The sequence below is a fragment of the Rutidosis leptorrhynchoides genome, chromosome 2 (assembly GCF_046630445.1).
Source record: "Rutidosis leptorrhynchoides isolate AG116_Rl617_1_P2 chromosome 2, CSIRO_AGI_Rlap_v1, whole genome shotgun sequence".
Taxonomy (NCBI): domain Eukaryota; kingdom Viridiplantae; phylum Streptophyta; class Magnoliopsida; order Asterales; family Asteraceae; genus Rutidosis; species Rutidosis leptorrhynchoides.
Genome location: NC_092334.1, coordinates 457,604,778 through 457,630,054, shown reverse-complemented (window position 1 = coordinate 457,630,054; position 25,277 = coordinate 457,604,778). Strand labels below are relative to the sequence as shown.

General features: G+C 34.0%; 1 non-coding gene across 1 annotated transcript; it reads right to left on the bottom strand.

Moving 5' to 3' along the window:
- Positions 1-2,003: 2,003 nt before the first annotated feature.
- LOC139895345 (small nucleolar RNA R71) lies at positions 2,004-2,110 on the bottom strand. Its single transcript, XR_011775801.1, has one exon. It is a non-coding gene; the product is annotated as a small nucleolar RNA R71 (small nucleolar RNA).
- Between the last annotated feature and the right edge of the window lie 23,167 nt (positions 2,111-25,277).

Genomic DNA, 25,277 nt, shown 5'->3' with positions numbered 1-25,277 from the left:
CCTCCGCTCACACATCAAGTTTTTGGCGCCGTGCCGGGGAAGCGAAAGCGAAATGCTATATTCTAAATTTAAAAAAAAATTAGTTTTTAAGCTATTTTTGTAAAAATATATAAGTTTTAAAAAAAATATAAAAACATAAAAAAAGAAAAATATATATCTATATTTTTAAGTGTTAAATTAAAAAGTTTTTATTTTTTTTAGTTACAAAAACTAATAAGTAATTTTTTGTTAACATATAAGTTATACTTAAATTATATTTTATAAAAATTAAAATCATAAAAAGAAAATAAAAAATCAAAATATAAAAAAAAATCTGAAACTGCCCGAACCAGTTTGAACCTGCAATCATCGGAGACTGCATACCTCCGCAGTCGCGGAGCACTTCTGGGCCTAGATACCCAGTCGCGGAGCTGTCTGACAGGTCAAACCTCAGACTGCATTTATTACGAAATTAGGGTTATTTAATTATTATTATTATTATTAAGTAGGGTTTAATTAAATTAATAATTAGTTTTAGTTTTAGTTAATTTTGTATTTTAAGTTTTAATTAGTTCTCTTAATTTATAAATTAGTACCTTTTTAATAAATAATATAAAAATATTATTTTTATAAAAATTATATTTTTATAACTTTAAGTTTTATTTTTATATTTTGTATCTTTTTATTCGTTTAGTTCGTAATTTGTATATTTATCGTTCGTAACTAGTTTTAAGTTATAGTATTTTGCCGTAGTTATTTTATATTTCTAAATTTTTAGGCTTTGCCGTAAAACCTTTAAGTGCTTTTTCTTTAGATTAAGATTTAGGTGCCTTAGAATTTTGCGATGTCGTTTTAAGATTTAAGTGCCTAATTAAGTTATTGTCGTTTTGGATATAGAATTCCTTTAAACTTTAATACCTTTAGGCGCAACTTTTTAGTCTTAAGTTTTTAGACTTTTAAGTTTTTAGACTTTTAAGTTTCGACGCTTTACTTTCTTTTTATTATTTTTCGACTTTTTATTTTTCGACGTTTTTCGACGCGCTTTATCTTTTTCATTTCTACGCTCTAGTTTTTAGGACATAGAATTTTCAAAGTTTTCTTTAAATTTCGACGAAAAATTATTTTAAGCGGTTAAATTGATAGACATCCAAAATTTTCTACTTCGTAGTAATAGTTGGATTTGTTAGTGGCTGAGTTGTGGATTTTCCGATTTAAAGGATCCTGGCTCCCTGCTGTATCTTTTGGCTATTCGAAATGTGGGCAAAAGCAGAAAAGTATATTAATTTGATAACTTATATAATTTCTAATAGGATATTCAGTGAATGCACCGAGCAAAACGTTCACCACCTTTCAAACGTTCACCACCTGTAACTCGATCAAGACATCTAGCCAATATAATCGCCGTTGATTTTTCTTTAGAATCATCATCTAGTCAAACAAGTACTCCAATTCAAATTTTTGATAATCCATTTTTTGAACCCGACTTCACAATTGAGAAACCGAAGAATATTCAAGGACAATTCGGAGATCCTGAACCACTAATCATTCCTCCTGAACCACAAATTACTCAATCGGAGATTGTAGAAGAAGAAACCATTAAATCAGAATCCTCTAGTGATTCAGATTCAACAAATTCAATCATGGAAAATAAGAAACCTCTAAGTATGGAAGACCGAATGAGAGCCACACGCACTGGCCAAGGTTACACCATTATTAAGCCAGATGTTAATGCGCCAGATTATGAAATCAAAGGACAAATCCTACACATGGTAACTAATCAATGCCAATATATTGGTACGCCAAAAGAAGATCCAAACGAACATCTTCGAACCTTTAATAGGATCTGTACTCTATTCAAAATCAGAGAAGTTGAGGATGAACAGATCTATTTCATGTTGTTTCCCTGGACTTTAAAAGGAGAAGCCAAAGATTGGTTAGAATCGTTACCTGAAGGGGCGATTGATATATGGGATGTTTTAGTTGAAAATTTTCTTAAAAGATTCTTTCCGGCATCTAAAGCCGTGAGACTTCAAGGAGAAATTGTTACGTTCACGCAAAAGCCAAATGAAACTCTATATGAGGCGTGGACAAGATTCGAAAAGTTGTTGAGAGGATGTCCTCAGCATGGTTTAGATACTTATCAAATAGTACAAATATTCTACCAAGGTTGCGATGTTACTATACGAAAAGACATCGACACAGCAGCTGGTGGTTCCATTATGAAGAAAACCGCAACCGAAGCTCACAAAATCATTGATAACACAGCATCCCACTCGCATGAGTGGCATCAAGAAAAAGATATCTTTCGTTCATCTAAAGCGGCTAGAGCCGATTCTAGCCATGACTTTGATTCTGTTTTCGCAAAAATAGATGCTTTAGAAAGACGAATGGAAAAGATGACTAAAGATATTCACGCAATACGAATCAGTTGTGAGCAATGCGGTGGATCACACTTAACGAAAGATTGTCACATTGAACAAACGATGGAACAACGAGAGAATGTTTCCTACATGAACCAAAGGCCGGGAAATAATTATCAAAATAATTATCAACCGCCAAGGCCAAACTTTAATCGAAATTAAAACATTCTTTACAATCCAAATGGACCCAACAATAACTCGTATAACCAACAAGGTCTGAATAACCAACCAACTCAAAACAACACTTTCAATCAACAAAAACCTAGCTTGTATAAACCACCACAACAAACCGAAGAGAAAAAGCCAAATCTGGAAGAAATGGTACAAAAGCTAATGGAATCTCAAACACAATTTATTACATCTCAAACCCAAACAAATGAGAGGTTTGCTCAGTCATTAAGAACTCAACAAGCTTCTATTTTGAATCTAGAAAAACACGTAGGTACTCTTGCTAGCATGATGAGTGAGAGGGAACAAGGAAAGCTACCGAGTGATACTGAAGTAAATCCTCGAAATGAGAATGTTAATATGGTATCAACGAATTCTGAAAAACCAGCATTAGAAGATGGGAAGGTTTTAGATGTGAGTAACAATGAAGAAGTCACACCACCACCACCACCCGAGTATGTAAAGCCAGTGGTGACACCATACAGACCACCCATCCCGTTTCCAAGAAAAGGAGTTGAGTATGAGCAAGTGATAGGTAATAAAGTTTGTGATACCTTTGGAAAAAAAGAAGAAGAATAAGAAGGTACAAGAAACAAAAATCGTAAAAATTAACCCGGTGAAGACAGTTCCACCAAAACTTCCACCCAGGTTGGGTGATCTGGGTGAATTTATTGTTCCTTGACTACTTAGTGATTGTGTCATGTATGATGCACTAGCAGATTTAGGTGCAAGTGTGAGTGTTATGCCTCTTTCATTATATAAGAGATTAGGAGTAGGTGAATTAAGTCCAACAGAGATGAGTGTTCGACTCTTTGATCAAACCATTAGGCACCCAGTTGGAATTGCTGACAACCTACCCATTCAAGTAGGTAATTTAACCTTTCTAGTCGAATTTATTGTTATTGACATAGAAGAGGACTCGAACATTCCTCTAATTTTAGGTCGACCATTCTTAGCATCCACCAGGGCGTTATTTGATGTAAGAGAGGGTAGAATGACACTTAGTGATGGTGAAAAATCGGTCACCTTTGTTTGTCGAAAGACTAAATCTTCACCAACCAAAACCGTTGAACCAACAAAAATGATTGGTAAAAACCATATTGTTTTACCAATTCCAACGGTATTGCTTAAAAATAATAAAACGCCTAAGTGTGGGGAAGATGAAGTAACACCTAATGATGACTTGATAACAAAGAACCCCGTTGTTGATACGAAATTAAATGACCCCGTTATTAATAGTTCAATGAAGAAACTTATTAAACGGATTCGCGATGTTAGAACCAAGGGGAACTCTAAGTTATGTAACCGGTTAGTATCCAATCTATCGCCTAAAGAAATGGAGAATCTAGTTGAATTTGTAGATATTACACAAGAATCCGACCAATGGCTTAAAGCAAAAGTCACAGATATGCAAGTTGATTACGCTTCAAGAGAAATTGACGATGAAGTTAATCACAATTTCGACACCACAGCCACCTAAGTGTGGGGAGATTCAAATGTTCTAAAAGAAAATGCTGTCTAGAGTTAGTTGTTCTGTTCTCGTGTAGTTTCAAGAATGGAATCCGATTGGTCTTTTCCACTAGCAGACACTAAAGAACTAGTTTTCTCCCTCCATTCTGAATTTTTGTTTTATAGGTTTTGTATGAAATTAATATGCTTTTTAAATTTAAGTTTTGTGTGAATTTAAGAATAAAATTTACTTTATTTCATTAAGTTTAAAGATTGATTTCTAAAATTTGTCGTGAGTTAAAGACTAGATCACAGAATCGAAATTGCTTTACCCAAAGACGGGACGAAAAATTTTGTTATCATTATTTTTAATATTACTGGTCTAAAGTATGTAAAAAAAAAATTTAAAAAAACCCAAAAATCTTTGTTTTTAAAAAACTCGCTTTAAAACGACAAATTTTAATTATTCATTTAAATTGTTTTAATAAATAAAGGTTTTATAAAAAAAAATATATTATATATATATATGTTTGTAGTTTATCTTATGTACAAAACAGGGTAAAACAGCGCACTTTCAAAGACTGACATTAAGTTCAGCAAAAGCTACTAATTTTAATGACAAGACGTAAAATATCAAATGTGATATAAAACAATATGTTTGCAAACTCGGTATTTTTAATCATTTTTCTACACTAATCACCCTCATGAATTTAAATTTTTACTGATTTCTTGCAAATGAGGGCATTGCAAGATCTCAAGTGTGGGGAAGGGTTATAAATTCTCTCGGGTTTACACTTAGTTTAATTTCCAAATTTTGTGAAAATTTGAAAATTTTTTAACTAAATGAATTCAAAATCATGTTTATACATATTTATGAACGATAAAACTAGGTTATAATACCAAAATTATTGTTACCTCAGAGAGAACATAAATTGAGAAACAGCCCAAAACACTTGAATTCATTTAAAATTGAACAAAAGAGAATAAAAAGGCAAAGAAAAGAATAAATAAAAGCTAAGTGTGGGAAGAATTTACCAAGTTCTTCAAAACATATATCACATATTTGTACAAGAATTTACCCGATTTACTGTAATATATTTGAAAGAAAGATGGATCTACACGATGAATCAATTCCATCATTAAAAGGAAGTAAAGTCTTCCGAAAAACACACGCGCTTCTTGATTTAGGTTAGGAAGTTGTCGTCCAGACCAGCTGTAGGTTGACGAAAAATCTAGAAAAGTCATCTCTAAAATCAGCAGGAAATCCACGGACCTCAGCATCAAACAGGGTCGCCAAGTGGTCAGACTTATCCTAACCATGAGAGGATCTATCTCGTAAAATGGGGAGGGCGCCATGCAAATTAGCTTGATAAGACTAATGAATCAGACCCCCAGAAAGGATAATCTCCTTAAAGATTAAAAATCAGCTTTTAAGCCTGATATTACTCAATCCTTGAGATTGACTTTAATCCAATTACAAACTCATAGAATTCAATGATATCGAAACTCGAGCTTGAACGGGAAAATATTTTGATCAAATTAAAACCGATTTGTTTTCTGAAAAATTCATTTTCAATGCATTCATTACCATTGAACGTAAAACCCTGAGAATTCATCAGAATTCATTAGATCACCTGAACCAAATCGGGTGTCAACCGTAAGAATGGTGGTTGCATAGCATGGTCGAAGACAGGACCTTGTGCCAGACTGAAAAATTATAGGGTGATCTTTACTATTTCTCTTACAAAGGATAGTAATTGCATCCGATACGTTTTTGACCATAATTATCTGCATGTCATTAGACATTGCCTTAACAGTTTCTTGTTCATCGCTTTCCTCTACAACCGGACGGTCGTTTACCGAAAGGTAATATACGGGACAAGTAAACCGGACGTGTGCTTTCCTAATACAAGGTTAGCAAGTGGGTGACACAAAACCGCAAGTTTTGAGCTAAAATTTTAAAATATGAAACCCACGCAACCCACAAAAACATTTTGCAAACACCGGTGAAGGGTTATTCCGGAAAACTTATCTAGGGTAAAAGCTAGAATGAATTTTCAAAAGATCAAATGTTTTCATAAAGATCCAATTTTCTTAAAGGATCTAAATTTTCATAGTCATGTGGGACTGTAAACCATAATGTTACTATCAATGTTTATACCGCCGTATCAAAATCACTGATGTATAAAGTGTAAAAATAAAAAAGTGATTCGAGCGAAGTGTGATTTAATTTCAAGTTCTATATTGCTTGAGGACAAACAACGTTCAACTGTGGGGATATTTGATAGTGTTCCAAATGAACATATATTTAGGCGCAATATCCTTCCAATATATAAAGTTTTTAGTTGCAATTGTTCTATTTCCAAGTAATATTCGTTTAAATAAATAAGTACGAAGATTGAAGACGCAAATGACGATTTGAACACGCAAATGACCAAAAAGCTCAAATGTACAAGATACAATCCAAGTGGTTCAATTTATTGATGAGAAACGTCTAAAAATGACAAGAGTACAAGCCACAGAACGCAAAGTACAAGATATCTAAGCGTACGAAAAGGCGTTCGAAAATTCAGAACTGAGACATAAACCGAGCATCAACGTACTACTCAACGGAGCTAAAATTATAAGTCAACTATGCACAAGGATATAATATAATATATATATAATTATATATTATTATATATTATTATATTATATATTATAATATTCAGCAGCCCACGTTTAAATCAATTTGGTGAGCTGAAATCCAAAGCTCCGCACTCGCGGAGCTGTAAGGCACAAAAGTACCGCACTCGCGGAGCAACCAAATTCAAAATCTGCCTATAAAAGGCACAAGCTTCTGCCAAATCCATTACCCCTTTTCCAACCTCAATCTCTCTATATGTATTTATATTTATATTTATAATTGTAATTAAGTTTATTTTAAGATTAATAATAATAATAAGGTTATTGTAAGAAATGTTTTATGGGTTTTAAAGTCGGAACTCTGTCCGTGTAACGCTACGCGATAAATAATCACTGTAAGCTATGTTCTTCCTTTTTTAATTAATGTATCGTAACTAAGTTATTATTATGCTTATTTGAGCCGAAGTAATCGTGATGTTAGACTAAATATTAAAGACGGGGTTATTGGATTTTGTACCATAATTCGGGTTTGGACAAAAGTGTAGTGACCCGAACTTTTCCATGTTTATATATATTAATTGAGATTGATATTTACATGATTAAATGTTTCCAACATGTTAAGCAATCAAACTTGTTAAGACTTGATTAATTGAAATATGTTTCATATAGACAATTGACCACCCAAGTTGACCGGTGATTCATGAACGTTAAAACTTGTAAAAACGACATGACGATATATATATGGGTATACATATGGTTAACATGAGATTATGATAAGTAAGTATCTCCATAAGTATATTAACAATGAGTTATATACATATAAACAAGACTACTAACTTAAGGATTTCGAAACGAGACATATATGTAACGATTATCGTTGTAACGACATTTAAATGTATATATATCATATTAAGATATATTAATATATCATAATATCATGATAATATAATAATTTAACATCTCATTAAATATAATAAACAATGGGTTAACAACATTAATTGAGATCGTTAACTTAAATGTTTCAAAACAACACTTACATGTAACAACTAACGACGACTTAACGACTCAGTTAAAATGTATATACATGTAGTGTATTTAGATGTATTAAAATACTTTTGGAAGACTTCAAGACATATATCAAAACACTCATACTTAACGAAAATGGTTACAGTTACTTTTCCATTCTTTTCTTTCATCAAGAATTCTAGTCGTATTCTTACCCGTATTATACACAGCTTCAAAACGTACTTACTATGAGTATATACCAATAGGAACTAGCATGGGATTCCACTCTTGATTATGTCATGTATGACTAATCAATTTTAACTTCTACCATGAGCTAGTCAACTAACTAGAACTCCTTTTAACCCCACTCACCACTCACCAATTACCACTCATCATTCACTCCATTTCACTTCCAATTCTCTTTCTAATTCTCTCTCAACACACACACACACACTATTATGAACGTATTTTTCCAGTAGTTAATCATCATCTTCATCAAAAATCACTTCAAGAATCAAGCTATAATCATCATAGGAAGAACACTTCAAGAACACTTCAAAAATCCCTTCAAGTTTACTAATTTACTTCCAAGCTTTCTAATCCATTCCAAGTAATCATCTAAGATCAAGAAACCTTTGTTATATACAGTAGGTTATCTTTCTTATTCAAGGTAATATTCATATTCAAACTTTGATTCAATTTCTATAACTATAAACTATCTTAATTCGAGTAAAAATCTTACTTGAACTTGTTTTTGTGTCATGATCCTACTTCAAGAACTTTCAAGCCATCCAAGATCCTTTGAAGCTAGATCATTTCTTGTCACTTCCAGTAGGTTTACCTACTAAACTTGAGGTAGTAATGATGTTCATAACATCATTCGATTCATATATATAAAACTATCATATTCGAAGGTTTAAACTCGTAATCACTAGAACATAGTTTAGTTAATTCTAAACTTGTTCGCAAACAAAAGTTAATCCTTCTAACTTGACTTTTAAAATTAACTACACACATGTTCTATATCTATATTATATGCTAACTTAATGATTTAAAACCTGGAAACACGAAAAACACCGTAAAACCGGATTTACGCCGTCGTAGTAACACCGCGGGCTGTTTTGGGTTAGTTAATTAAAAACTATGATAAACTTTGATTTAAAAGTTGTTATTCTGAGAAAATGATTTTTATTATGAACATGAAACTATATCCAAAAATTATGGTTAAACTCAAAGTGAAAGTATGTTTTCTAAAATGGTAATCTAGACGTCGTTCTTTCGACTGAAATGACTACCTTTACAAAAACGACTTGTAACTTATTTTTACAACTATAAACCTATACTTTTATGTTTAGATTCATAAAATAGAGTTCAATATGAAACCATAGCAATTTGATTCACTCAAAACGGATTTAAAATGAAGAAGTTATGGGTAAAACAAGATTGGATAATTTTTCTCATTTTAGCTACGTGAAAATTGGTAACAAATCTATTCCAACCATGACTTAATCAACTTGTATTGTATATTATGTAATCTTGAGATACCATAGACACGTATACAATGTTTCGACCTATCATGTCGACATATCTATATATATTTCGGAACAACCATAGACACTCTATATGCGAATGTTGGAGTTAGCTATACAGGGTTGAGGTTGATTCCAAAATATATATAGTTTGAGTTGTGATCAATACTGAGATACGTATACACTGGGTCGTGGATTGATTCAAGATAATATTTATCGATTTATTTCTGTAAATCTAACTGTGGACAACTAGTTGTAGGTTACTAACGAGGACAGCTGACTTAATAAACTTAAAACATCAAAATATATTAAAAGTGTTGTAAATATATTTTAAACATTCTTTGATATATATGTATATATTGTTATAGGTTCGTGAATCAACCAGTGGCCAAGTCTTACTTCCCGACGAAGTAAAAATCTGTGAAAGTGAGTTATAGTCCCACTTTTAAAATCTAATATTTTTGGGATGAGAACACATGCAGGTTTTATAAATGATTTACAAAATAGACACAAGTACGTGAAACTAAATTCTATGGTTGAATTATCGAAATCGAATATGCCCCTTTTTATTAAGTCTGGTAATCTAAGAATTAGGGGACAGACACCCTAATTGACGCGAATCCTAAAGATAGATCTATTGGGCCTAACAAACCCCATCCAAAGTACCGGATACTTTAGTACTTCGAAATTTATATCATATCCGAAGGGTGTCCCGGAATGATGGGGATATTCTTATATATATGCATCTTGTTAATGTCGGTTACCAGGTGTTCACCATATGAATGATTTTTATCTCTATGTATGGGATGTGTATTGAAATATGAAATCTTGTGGTCTATTGTTACGATTTGATACATATAGATTAAACCTATAACTCACCAACATTTTTGTTGACGTTTAAAGCATGTTTATTCTCAGGTGAATACTAAGAGCTTCCGCTGTTGCATACTAAAATAAGGACAAGATTTGGAGTCCATGTTTGTATGATATTGTGTAAAAACTGCATTCAAGAAACTGATTTCGATGTAACATATTTGTATTGTAAACCATTATGTAATGGTCGTGTGTAAACAGGATATTTTAGATTATCATTATTTGATAATCTACGTACAGCTTTTTAAACCTTTATTTATGAAATAAAGGTTATGGTTTGTTTTAAAAATGAATGCAGTCTTTGAAAAACGTCTCATATAGAGGTCAAAACCTCGCAACGAAATCAATTAATATGGAACGTTTTTAATCAATAAGAACGGGACATTTCAGTTGGTATCAGAGCGTTGGTCTTTGAGAACCAGAAAATTTGCATTAGTGTGTCTTATCGAGTTTGTTAGGATGCATTAGTGAGTCTGGACTTCGACCGTGTTTTCTTTAAAAATGATTGCTTAACATTTTTGTTGGAAACTATATATTTTTAACATATGAATATTATGTGATATATTAATCTCTTAACGTGTTTGATATTATGTGATAGATGTCTACCTCTAGAACAAGTCACATTGACTCACCTAATAATAATGAAGAGTCAAATGTAAATTAGAATGATTCGTGGACTGATTCACAAGTTCCCGAAGAGTCGGAACCGGAAGAAGAATCGGAACCGGAAGAAGAATCGGAACCGGAAGAAGAAATAGAACCGGTGGGGGAAATAATAAAACAGTTAAGTAAAAGAGAATCCTCAACCAACCGACCAAGGTTAATTATGGTCAATGGTGTTTCCGCCAAGGAAGCAAAATATTGGGAGGATTACCAATTCTCCGATGAATCGGATTCCGACGAGAATTCCGATGATGTTATAGAAATTACCCCAACTGAATTTAAAAAGGCAAAAGAAAATAATAAGGGAAAGGGTATAAAAATAGAGAAATCTAATTCCAACCCCGATGAACTTTATATGTATCGTCAACCCCTGAAGTCCTTAAGTTGTAACAATGACCCGGGAACCTCTAAACCACCAGGTTTTTCTAAACCAATGTGGACAACGACGGGTCATATTAGGGGAACATCATATATCCCTAGAAACTTGGCAAAACGAACCAAAACCGAACAAGAAGAAACGAGCGAGTCGGAATAAGATAGTTGTATTCGTGTGGTGTAATATATGTAATATAGTGTGCTTATGCTTTATGATATATGTAAAAATTGCTTGTATTAAAAAGTATTTTTTTTTTATGAATCTAACTCTTGTCTATTTTACAGTATAAAAACACAAAATGGATAGACAACCCAATATTTTAAGAGACCTACCCGGAGACATGATTGATGAAATCTTGTCTAGAGTCGGTCAGAATTCCTCGGCACAACTATTTAAGGCGAGATCAGTTTGTAAGACATTCGAAGAACGTTTCAAGAATGCCTTGGTTTATAAAAGGCTTTCGTTCGAAAGATGGGGGATATCACATTGGGAAATCCATAAGTTACGATGTGTTTACTTTGACGCATATATTGCGGGGAACCCAAATGCTATTTTACGCAACGGGTTAAGAAATTATTTTGACTCAGTATATCCGAATATAGGACTTCATGATTTAGAAAAAGCGGCTAACATGCAACATAAAGAAGCATGTTATGCTTACGGATTAGTAATGTTCGCTTCTCACCAAAGTGAGAACAAGAACATCGGGCTACAACTATTAAACAAAACGTTCCCACAAGTGACGGAGTCGGTAATTGGGGTAAGAAATGAGGTTTTTAGGTTATTACGAGACTGTTGGTCATTACGTAACCCTCGTCCCTTTGACGACGTTACAACACGATGTCTTATCAACGGCCATAACGGTTATGTTCCACAAGACCAAGGATGGGAAGTAGTCCTAGTAAAACCAGAATGCATGACTTGTTTCTGGACATATGAATTGCGTGTCTTTATTGCCTTTGCTGAACGACTTGTGTACTAGCTAGAATTATCTTCACAACTATCTTGTATCAAAGTTATTGGGTGCTATATTTCATGCTTTATGTAAAATAAGCGGTATTGTAAGTTTGTAAAATATTGTATAAAAGTTTGAACGCGAAATATTATTACAATCAGTTTTTCATATAGAATTGTAGTAGTTGAATTGTATATTAGCTACTAAGTATGAACTTAACGGGTAGGTACTACCCGAATTTAAACTTATAAAATGCTAATATGAAGAAAAAGCTTTTATAAATGAGTTCATATTATGCTACGAAATACTATTAACTACTCTTAATATTCTGTATGATTAACTTGTTCCATTTGACTATTTTGAAGGAAATGGCACCGACTACTCGACACACCGTGAATATGAATGAAGAGGAATTCCGTACTTTTCTAGCTTCAAACATAGCCGTAGTACAGGCTGCGCTACATACCAACAATAACCTTGGATCTGGCAGTACAGGAAATCGTGTAGGATGCACCTACAAAGAATTCACTGCCTGCAAACCTTTGGAATTTGATGGAACCGAAGGACCGATCGGATTGAAACGGTGGACCGAGAAGGTCGAATCGGTGTTTGCCATAAGTAAGTGTACTGAAGAGGAAAAGTGAAGTACGCTACGCATACCTTCACAGGTTCTGCGTTAACATGGTGGAATACCTATCTAGAGCAAGTGGGACAAGATGATGCGTACGCACTACCGTGGTCAGCATTCAAGCACTTGATGAACGAGAAGTACCGTCCTAGAACCGAGGTCAATAAGCTCAAGACAGAACTTAGAGGGTTACGAACCCAAGGATTTGATATTACCACGTACGAAAGACGATTCACAGAATTGTGCCTATTGTGTCCGGGAGCATTCGAAGATGAGGAAGAGAAGATCGACGCGTTTGTAAAAGGATTACCGGAAAGAATCCAAGAAGATATAAGTTCACACGAGCCCGCCTCCATACAACAGGCATGTAGAATGGCTCACAAACTAGTGAACCAGATTGAAGAAAGAATTAAATAACAGACTGCTGAAGAGGCCAATGTGAAGCAAGTCAAAAGAAAGTGGGAGGAAAACGGTGATAAGAATCACCAATACAACAACAACAGCAATTACAACAATAATCGCAACAATTATCCCAACAATCGCAACATCAATCGCAACTACAACAAACGGCCCAACAACAACAACAACAACAACAACAACAACAACAACAACAACAGCAACTACAACAATCATCCCAACAACAATAATAACCGCAACAACAACAACAATCAGAAGCAGCTATGCCAAAGGTGTGAAAAGTATCACTCGGGGTTCTGCACCAAATTTTGCAACAAGTGTAAAAGAAATGGTCATAGCGCAGCGAAGTGTGAGGTCTACGGACCAGGGGTTAATAGAACGAAAGGAACAAATGGTGTCGGAACGAGTAATGGCGGAGCAAGTAGTGTCGGAGCAAGTTATGCCAATGTAGTTTGTTATAAATGTGGAAAACCGGGCCACATTATTAGAAATTGCCCGAACCAGGAGAACACGAATGGACAAGGCCGCGGAAGAGTTTTCAATATTAATGCGGCAGAGGCACAGAAAGACCCGGAGCTTGTTACGGGTACGTTTCTTATTGACAATAAATCTGCTTACGTTTTATTTGATTCGGGTGCGGATAGAAGCTATATGAGTAGAGATTTTTGTGCTAAATTAAGTTGTCCATTGACGCCTTTGGATAGTAAATTTTTACTCGAATTAGCAAATGGTAAATTAATTTCAGCAGATAATATATGTCGGAATCGAGAAATTAAACTGGTTAGCGAAACATTTAAGATTGATTTGATACCAGTAGAGTTAGGGAGTTTTGATGTGATAATCGGTATGGACTGGTTGAAAGAAGTGAAAGCAGAGATCGTTTGTTACAAAAATGCAATTCGCATTATACGAGAAAAAGGAAAACCCTTAATGGTGTACGGAGAAAAGGGCAACACGAAGCTACATATTATTAGTAATTTGAAGGCACAAAAACTAATAAGAAAAGGTTGCTATGCTGTTCTAGCGCACGTCGAGAAAGTACAAACTGAAGAAAAGAGCATCAATGATGTTCCCATTGTAAAAGAATTTCCCGATGTATTTCCGAAAGAATTACCGGGATTACCCCCACAGCGATCAGTTGAATTTCAAATAGATCTTGTACCAGGAGCTGCACCAATAGCTCGTGCTCCTTACAAACTCGCACCCAGCGAGATGAAAGAACTGCAAAGCCAATTACAAGAACTTTTAGAGCGTGGTTTCATTCGACCAAGCACATCACCGTGGGGAGCTCCTGTTTTGTTTGCCAAGAAGAAAGATGGTACATTCAGGTTGTGTATCGACTACCGAGAGTTGAACAAACTTACCATCAAGAACCGCTACCCACTACCGAGAATCGACGACTTATTTGATCAACTACAAGGCTCGTCTGTTTATTCAAAGATTGACTTACGTTCCGGGTATCATCAAATGCGGGTGAAAGAAGATGATATTCCAAAGACTGCTTTCAGAACACGTTACGGTCATTACGAGTTTATGGTCATGCCGTTTGGTTTAACTAATGCACCAGCTGTGTTCATGGACCTTATGAACAGAGTGTGTGGACCATACCTTGACAAGTTTGTCATTGTTTTCATTGATGACATACTTATTTACTCAAAGAATGACCAAGAACACGGTGAACATTTAAGAAAGGTGTTAGAAGTATTGAGGAAGGAAGAATTGTACGCTAAGTTTTCAAAGTGTGCATTTTGGTTGGAAGAAGTTCAATTCCTCGGTCACATAGTGAACAAAGAAGGTATTAAGGTGGATCCGGCAAAGATAGAAACTGTTGAAAAGTGGGAAACCCTGAAAACTCCGAAACACATACGCCAGTTTTTAGGACTAGCTGGTTACTACAGAAGGTTCATCCAAGACTTTTCCAGAATAGCAAAACCCTTGACTGCATTAACGCATAAAGGGAAGAAATTTGAATGGAATGATGAACAAGAGAAAGCGTTTCAGTTATTGAAGAAAAAGCTAACTACGGCACCTATATTGTCATTGCCTGAAGGGAATGATGATTTTGTGATTTATTGTGACGCATCAAAGCAAGGTCTCGGTTGTGTATTAATGCAACGAACGAAGGTGATTGCTTATGCGTCTAGACAATTGAAGATTCATGAACAAAATTATACAACGCATGATTTGGAATTAGGCATGGTTGTTTTTGCATTAAAGACTTGGAGGCACTACTTATATGGGGTCAAAAGTATTATATATACCGACCACAAAAGTCTTCAACACATATTTAATCAGAAACAACTGAATATGAGGCAGCGTAGGTGGATTGAATTATTGAATGATTACGACTTTGAGATTCGTTACCACCCGGGGAAGGCAAATGTGGTAGCCGATGCCTTGAGCAGGAAGGACAGAGAACCCATTCGAGTAAAATCTATGAATATAATGATTCATAATAACCTTACTACTCAAATAAAGGAGGCGCAACAAGGAGTTTTAAAAGAGGGAAATTTAAAAGATGAAATACCCAAAGGATCGGAGAAACATCTTAATATTCGGGAAGACGGAATCCGGTATAGGGCTGAAAGGATTTGGGTACCAAAATTAGGAGATATGAGAGAAATGGTACTTAGAGAAGCTCATAAAACCAGATACTCAATACATCCTGGAACGGGGAAGATGTACAAGGATCTCAGGAAATATTTTTGGTGGTCGGGTATGAAAGCCGATGTTGCTAAATACGTAGGAGAATGTTTGACGTGTTCTAAGGTCAAAGCTGAGCATCAGAAACCATCAGGTCTACTTCAACAACCCGAAATCCCGGAATGGAAATGGGAAAACATTACCATGGATTTCATCACTAAATTGCCAAGGACTGCAAGTGGTTTTGATACTATTTGGGTAATAGTTGATCGTCTCACCAAATCAGCACATTTCCTGCCAATAAGAGAAGATGACAAGATGGAGAAGTTAGCACGACTGTATTTGAAGGAAGTCGTCTCCAGACATGGAATACCAATCTCTATTATCTCTGATAGGGATGGTAGATTTATTTCAAGATTCTGGCAAACATTACAGCAAGCATTAGGAACTCGTCTAGACATGAGTACTGCCTATCATCCACAAACTGATGGGCAGAGCGAAAGGACAATACAAATGCTTGAAGACATGCTACGAGCATGTGTTATTGATTTCGGAAATAGTTGGGATCGACATCTACCATTAGCAGAATTTTCCTACAACAACAGCTACCATTCAAGCATTGAGATGGCGCCGTTTGAAGCACTTTATGGTAGAAAGTGCAGGTCTCCGATTTGTTGGAGTGAAGTGGGGGATAAACAGATTACGGGCCCGGAGATTATACAAGAAACTACCGAGAAGATCATTTAAATTCAACAACGGTTGAAAACTGCCCAAAGTCGACAAAAGAGCTACGCTGACATTAAAAGAAAAGATATAGAATTTGAAATTGGAGAGATGGTCATGCTTAAAGTTGCACCTTGGAAAGGCGTTGTTCGATTTGGTAAACGAGGGAAATTAAATCCAAGGTATATTGGACCATTCAAGATTATTGATCGTGTCGGACCAGTAGCTTACCGACTTGAGTTACCTCAACAACTCGCGTTTGTACATAACACTTTCCACGTCTCGAATTTGAAGAAATGTTTTGCTAAAGAAGATCTCACTATTCCGTTAGATGAAATCCAAATCAACGAAAAACTCCAATTCATCGAAGAACCCGTCGAAATAATGGATCGTGAGGTTAAAAGACTTAAGCAAAACAAGATACCAATTGTTAAGGTTCGATGGAATGCTCGTAGAGGACTCGAGTTCACCTGGGAGCGTGAAGATTAGATGAAGAAGAAATACCCGCATCTATTTCCAGAAGATTCGTCAACACCTTCAACAGCTTAAAATTTCGGGACGAAATTTATTTAACGGGTAGGTACTGTAGTGACCTGAACTTTTCCATGTTTATATATATTAATTGAGATTGATATTTACATGATTAAATGTTTCCAACATGTTAAGCAATCAAACTTGTTAAGACTTGATTAATTGAAATATGTTTCATATAGACAATTGACCACCCAAGTTGACCGGCGATTCACGAACTTTAAAACTTGTAAAAACGACATGACGATATATATATGGGTATACATATGGTTAACATGAGATTATGATAAGTAACTATCTCCATAAGTATATTAACAATGAGTTATATACATATAAATACGACTACTAACTTAAGGATTTCGAAACGAGACATATATGTAACGATTATCGTTGTAACGACATTTAAATGTATATATATCATATTAAGATATATTAATATATCATAATATCATGATAATATAATAATTTAACATCTCATTAGATATAATAAACAATGGGTTAACAACATTAATTGAGATCGTTAACTTAAAGGTTTCAAAACAACACTTACATGTAACGACTAACGATGACTTAACGACTCAGTTAAAATGTATATACATGTAGTGTATTTAGATGTATTAAAATACTTTTGGAAGACTTCAAGACATATATCAAAATACTCATACTTAACGAAAATGGTTACAGTTACTTTTCCATTCTTTTCTTTCATCAAGAATTCTAGTCGTATTCTTACACGTATTATACACAGCTTCAAAACGTACTTACTATGAGTATATACCAATAGGAACTAGCATGGGATTCCACTCTTGATTATGTCATGTATGACTAATCAATTTTAACTTCTACCATGAGCTAGTCAACTAACTAGAACTCCTTTTAACCCCACTCACCACTCACCAATTACCACTCATCATTCACTCCATTTCACTTCCAATTCTCTTTCTAATTCTCTCTCAACACACACACACACACACACACACACTATTATGAACGTATTTTTCCAGTAGTTAATCATCATCTTCATCAAAAATCACTTCAAGAATCAAGCTATAATCATCATAGGAAGAACACTTCAAGAACACTTCAAAAATCCCTTCAAGTTTACTAATTTACTTCCAAGCTTTCTAATCCATTTCAAGTAATCATCTAAGATCAAGAAACCTTTGTTATATACAGTAGGTTATCTTTCTTATTCAAGGTAATATTCATATTCAAACTTTGATTCAATTTCTATAACTATAAACTATCTTAATTCGAGTAAAAATCTTACTTGAACTTGTTTTTGTGTCATGATCCTACTTCAAGAACTTTCAAGACATCCAAGATCCTTTGAAGCTAGATCATTTCTTGTCACTTCCAGTAGGTTTACCTACTAAACTTGAGGTAGTAATGATGTTCATAACATCATTCGATTCATATATATAAAACTATCATATTCGAAGGTTTAAACTCGTAATCACTAGAACATAGTTTAGTTAATTCTAAACTTGTTCGCAAACAAAAGTTAATCCTTCTAACTTGACTTTTAAAATTATCTACACACATGTTCTATATCTATATGATATGCTAACTTAATGATTTAAAACCTGGAAACACGAAAAACACCGTAAAACCGGATTTACGCCGTCGTAGTAACACCGCGGGCTGCTTTGGGTTAGTTAATTAAAAACTATGATAAGCTTTGATTTAAAAGTTGTTATTCTGAGAAAATTATTTTTATTATGAACATGAAACTATATCCAAAAATTATGGTTAAACTCAAAGTGGAAGTATGTTTTCTAAAATGGTCATCTAGACGTCGTTCTTTCGACTGAAATGACTACCTTTACAAAAATGACTTGTAACTTATTTTTCCGACTATAAACCTACACTTTTCTGTTTAGATTCATAAAATAGAGTTCAATATGAAACCATAGCAATTTGATTCACTCAAAACGGATTTAAAATGAAGAAGTTATGGGTAAAACAAGATTGGATAATTTTTCTCATTTTAGCTACGTGAAAATTGGTAACAAATCTATTCCAACCATGACTTAATCAACTTGTATTGTAAATTATGTAATCTTGAGATACCATAGACACGTATACAATGTTTCGACCTATCATGTCGACACATCTATATATATTTCGGAACAACCATAGACACTCTATATGTGAATGTTGGAGTTAGCTATACAGGGTTGAGGTTGATTCCAAAATATATATAGTTTGAGTTGTGATCAATACTGAGATACGTATACACTGGGTCGTGGATTGATTCAAGATAATATTTATCGATTTATTTCTGTACATCTAACTGTGGACAACTAGTTGTAGGTTACTAACGAGGACAGCTGACTTAATAAACTTAAAACATCAAAATATATTAAAAGTGTTGTAAATATATTTTAAACATACTTTGATATATATGTATATATAGTTATAGGTTCGTGAATCAACCAGTGGCCAAGTCTTACTTCCCGACGAAGTAAAAATCTGTGAAAGTGAGTTATAGTCCCACTTTTAAAATCTAATATTTTTGGGATGAGAACACATGCAGGTTTTATAAATGATTTACAAAATAGACACAAGTACGTGAAGCTACATTCTATGGTTGAATTATCGAAATCGAATATGCCCCTTTTTTATTAAGTCTGGTAATCTAAGAATTAGGGAACAGACACCCTAATTGACGCGAATCCTAAAGATAGATCTATTGGGCCTAACAAACCTCATCCAAAGTACCGAATGCTTTAGTACTTCGAAATTTATATCATATCCGAAGGGTGTCCCGGAATGATGGGGATATTCTTATATATATGCATCTTGTTAATGTCGGTTACCAGGTGTTCACCATATGAATGATTTTTATCTCTATGTATGGGATGTGTATTGAAATATGAAATCTTGTGGTCTATTGTTACGATTTGATACATATAGATTAAACCTATAACTCACCAACATTTTTGTTGACGTTTAAAGCATGTTTATTCTCAGGTGAATACTAAGAGCTTCCGCTGTTGCATACTAAAATAAGGACAAGATTTGGAGTCCATGTTTGTATGATATTGTGTAAAAACTGCATTCAAGAAACTGATTTCGATGTAACATATTTGTATTGTAAACCATTATGTAATGGTCGTGTGTAAACAGGATATTTTAGATTATCATTATTTGATAATCTACGTAAAGCTTTTTAAACCTTTATTTATGAAATAAAGGTTATGGTTTGTTTTAAAAATGAATGCAGTCTTTGAAAAACGTCTCATATAGAGGTCAAAACCTCGCAACGAAATCAATTAATATGGAACGTTTTTAATCAATAAGAACGGGACATTTCAAAAAGACTAACACTTGTGAACATTAGACTATTGACTATTAATAGGTAGGGGGTATTGTCTAATTGAATGACAACTCATTGGAACCTGTCGAACCTATCTTCAAATTAGTTAATCTAATAATTATTAAATTGATTACGAATGTCCTATTTAGTGACATTTATACGACATCGTTTACAATCATTTAATTAATCAATTGGATTGGGTAATTGATTATTCATTATGGCCAAGTGAATAAATTAATGTATCATGGACTAATTAAAACAGGGGTGGATTACATACAAGGATAATTGGTGTAATTGTTAACAAAGTATTAAAACCTTGGATTACACGCAGTCGATAACCTGGTGTAATTATTAACAAAGTATTAAAACCTTGTTATAGTTCGAATCCCTAATTAGTTGGAATATTTGACTTCGGGAATAAGGTTAATTTGACGAGCATATTATAATTATGACTGATGGACTATTATGGGAAAAAACCAGATAGGTATCAAATAAGCCAGGACAAAGGACAATTAACCCAGAGTAATAAATTAAAATCAAAACGTCAAACATCATGATTACGGAAGTTTAAATAAGCATAATTCTTTTATTGTATTTCTCATCGTACTTTCATTTACTGTCATTTTATTATTCGCAATTTTATATTTCGTCATTTAATTATTGTTATTTATTTTACGCATTTTAATTATTGCCATTTATTTTTACGCTTAAAATATAAAATTGACAAACCGGTCATTAAACTATAAAACCCCCTCTTTTATAATATTACTACCTATATATAATTATATATATTTTGTAAAAATATAGTTCTATAAAAATATAGTACGTAATCACTAGCTCCCTGTGGAATGAACCGGACTTATTAAAAACTACACTACTCTACGATTAGGTACACTGCCTATAGTGTTGTAGCAAGGTTTAGGTATATTTCATCCGAAAATAAATAATAAATATTGTGTAATATTTCGTCGTATTTCGTTGTAAACAATAATAGTATTTCGTACCCCTCCGCTCACACAACAGTTAACCAAAACACAAAGGAAATGATTCTCGTGAATGAACCGTTAGCCACGCAGACGCCACTAGTATGCATCACTAGTCCCTTAGGTGGTATCGACGCCCGAACTTAAACCCACCCGTCACGTGAAATGTGGTATCGAACGCCCGAACTTTAAACCCACACTTCACGCCCGCACACATACATATGATATGGTATCGAACGCCCGAACTTTAACCCATATCACATGTCACACATGAAGATGAGGTATCAAACGCCCGAACTTTAAACCCTCATCCCATGCCAACACGATTTGGTATTGCCTACCCGAACTTAAAATCCACATCGCATTTTGCATAAGTAAATATATTACATACACACATGTATAATTATTCCACTCACCTTATCACCTTTGGTGAATGATAAATCGAGCTCGCAACCTTCAACGTAACGCACCTATTACATTATGCACAATATTAATCATACATTCAAGTTGGTGAACCAACTCACTCACCACTCAAGTGTCATTTTGACCTGTAGTGCAAATGTGACCCATTTGCACCATTAACTCTAACACTAGGTCGGGATTACGCCAAATCCCTAACATTAATTTGATTATGGCCTTAATTGTGATGACCCGGAAATTTCCGACCAAATTTAAACTTAATCTTTATATGATTTAATGTTTTCGACAAGATAAGCAAAGTCTGTAATTTTGAAGTTTCAAAAACTTTGAGCAGTGTTCATGTAATCAATTACCCTTCGACTATTCCCGACGATTCACGAATCATTATGTGTGTGTGTGTATATATATATATATATATATATATATTAATTATTATAAATTAAAATATTATATGAGTTAATTAATAATGTAAATAAAATAATATATGATATTAATATAAATCTATATATATATGTACGGTATATTGAATGTATATTTATATGGTTTCGAATTAATTTAGTAAACAATAACAACACTCGTTTGTCAGTCGATCACTATTAAGCAAGTTAAGTACAAATTTATGTGATTTTAAAATAAACGGTGATCCGAAAATGAGTTTTATAAATTATAGGCTTATTAATAATATATTTAGAAGTTATTTGATAAATTTTAAATTTTTTTATATTTTACTTAGGGTTGGGAGTGAATAATTAATGTAATTTTTATTTAATAGTTAATGATCGAATTTTATACCATAATGACCAAAATAAATAAATATAGTTAATTTAAAAATATGAGATTTTTCTGAAGACTTTTATCCGCCACTGTTTAACAACGGAGTACTAAAGACTATTCCTAATTTAAATTGTCGGCAGGTTAAATCCAAATTACAATTCACAGACTTAATAAACATTGCAACATGACATAAAGGGAATTATATATCTTGACTTTATCACAATCATGCATATTTTGTTACTCCCACTTGACCCATCTCTTTATATATACATACACGTACATATGATCAAACATCCACACCACCTTTCTCTTCTTTCTCTACTATTAGTTCAATCATTTAGTGTTTCTACTCAATAACCATAACCAAACACCAAACTAAGATACCACCTGTGATCACTAAAATTACTTCTCTCCTACTACAAATTGAAATGGCTTCTGCTTGTTGTTATATTTTTTCGAGCAAACCCCATTCGAACAAAACTCAAATATATCTCATTGCTTTATCTTATATCATCATATATATGTACATATATGAAATACATATATGGATATCAAACCACCACCCCATTCATCATTAGATTATCGTCTGCAACCTTCTTTTTCTGTTATTTACCCGATTGCTACAACCATTCGAGAAACCCATCACCACATCACTACCTTCAATACGTAACCCATCAAACCCCATCGACACCCTTATCAACATAGGCCGATGTAGTTCATTATTAATGTGGGTTGCTATTTTAATCGATCAATAAATCAAACACCTTCATCAATCACCATCTCTATCGAAGACCAACACCGTTATGCCCCTGCTATATTTCCGTTTTCTTTCTATTTTAAACTATTGTATACACCCATGACCACTAACAAACATGTAAAAACATGTAAACCATGTTGCTATTTTCTTTCTGTTCCTGTTTCTAATTAACTCGAAGTACCACCATCAATCATCACCCTTGATTCATAAAAAGGGCTGCTGCAACTTCGGTGTGGCTGCCATTCGACCTCCATTAGTATTACTTCTATTTTTCGTTTCTGTTTATCAACCAAAAACCGCTAACTCGATAACCAACTTCACTACACCCTATAGCCGCCACCATCCTCCACCGTGAATCACCACCTTCATGAACTATCAACCGCCACCATTTGTACCTCCTGTTATGCGCTGCTGTTGCTACACTAGAGTTTCTGTTTCTTCTTTTTTTTTTCAAACAAGATCACCCATCAACCACCATAACCCATCGCCATCCAACACCATGGAACCTTCGATCACCACTTGATTCATGAGCAACCCGTCACCATCACTATCTTCCAACACCACCTTAACACCACCATTGACAACCACTATTTCTCTCTTTCCCTCTCAAACCGTCGCCACCACAACCTGCTAATTAGTTTCTGTTTCTGTCAAACCAGCCAGGCCAAACCTCAGGATAATTTTTGACAGCCGTAGGATTTAACTACTGTCTTTTTTTCTGTGATTCCGTTATAGAAATTAAGGTGGAGAAAACAAATGAATATGATGATGAATAATTCGTTGATGGTGAAATGAATTGAAGAAGAGGTTGATGGCTTTATTATTATTATTTTTTTCTTACTTTTTATCCATTTACTTTTTCCACCAACAGACAAATTACATATTCGAATTAAAACGGTGCATTAGACTGATTTGATTCTTGTTGGGCTGCCATATATTCCACCTTCTAATGGGCCGTAAATTTATTTTATTGTTGGGCTAAAGATCCAGTTTGGTGTTGGGCCGGATTTTGATTGATTGGGTCGTGATATTTAGCTTTTAGGCCGTATCCCTGGTTATAACGATGGCCTACTAGGGTTGTTACATGGACTTGTTATTGTTGGGCTGAAACAATAGAAACGGGTTTTATAGTTTTGGAATGATATTAAATACAGAAAAACAGAAGTGGTTGGATGGTTAAGGGCGTTGGTGGCTTAACAAGAGGTCGGGGGTTCGAGCCTGGGTGCACACAGTTTATTTATTCTTTTTAGCTCTTCCTATTAAGGTAGTCATTATTATTATTACTATTATGTTTATATTTATTATTATTGTTATTATTATTAATTATTGTTGTTATATGATTAATAATATTATCATTCATAATAAGTATTAGCATTAAGTATTATTATTATCACTATCATTAATATCATTATTATTATTAAGATATAAGTATTATTAGTATTAATATCATTATTATCATCTATATATATATCTAAAAATTGACTTCTATTGTCATAAATTAGGGTATTTAATCAACATAGTTACCCCAAATTTTTTATCCATTTGCTGCAATTAACCACATGGTAAATGAGAGTTAATTAAAAAAAAGGTAAATTTGTTAGGTTTCAAATTTTTGGGTCAGCAGCCACATATGTACGTAGTCAAAGCACCCAATATCTGTTTAAAGTCAATGTGTTGTGGTAATTTATTTAACATATTTAAAACCGAAAAGGCAACCGCTTCCTTCCCTAGTTTGAAAACGCACGTCGTTCAGGCTCTCACCCATAAATTTGCCAGGCTCCTGTATAACCGTCACAATCAACCTTCAACCACAATGACATGATCGGACGCCGGAAGGTTACCCCATACCTTCATCGGTATCGGCGAATCCTTTTCTTCCGGCATGCATGCAATTGAAGGTAAGCTTCCGGCCAAATCCGTAGCTTCCGGCCAAATCGGTTAGTGTCTGTTCAGATTCATGAAAAATGTGATCATACATTATTTAATTCATTAATTAATTGGGTTTTATATGTTTAATTAAATCTCAGATCTGTAACT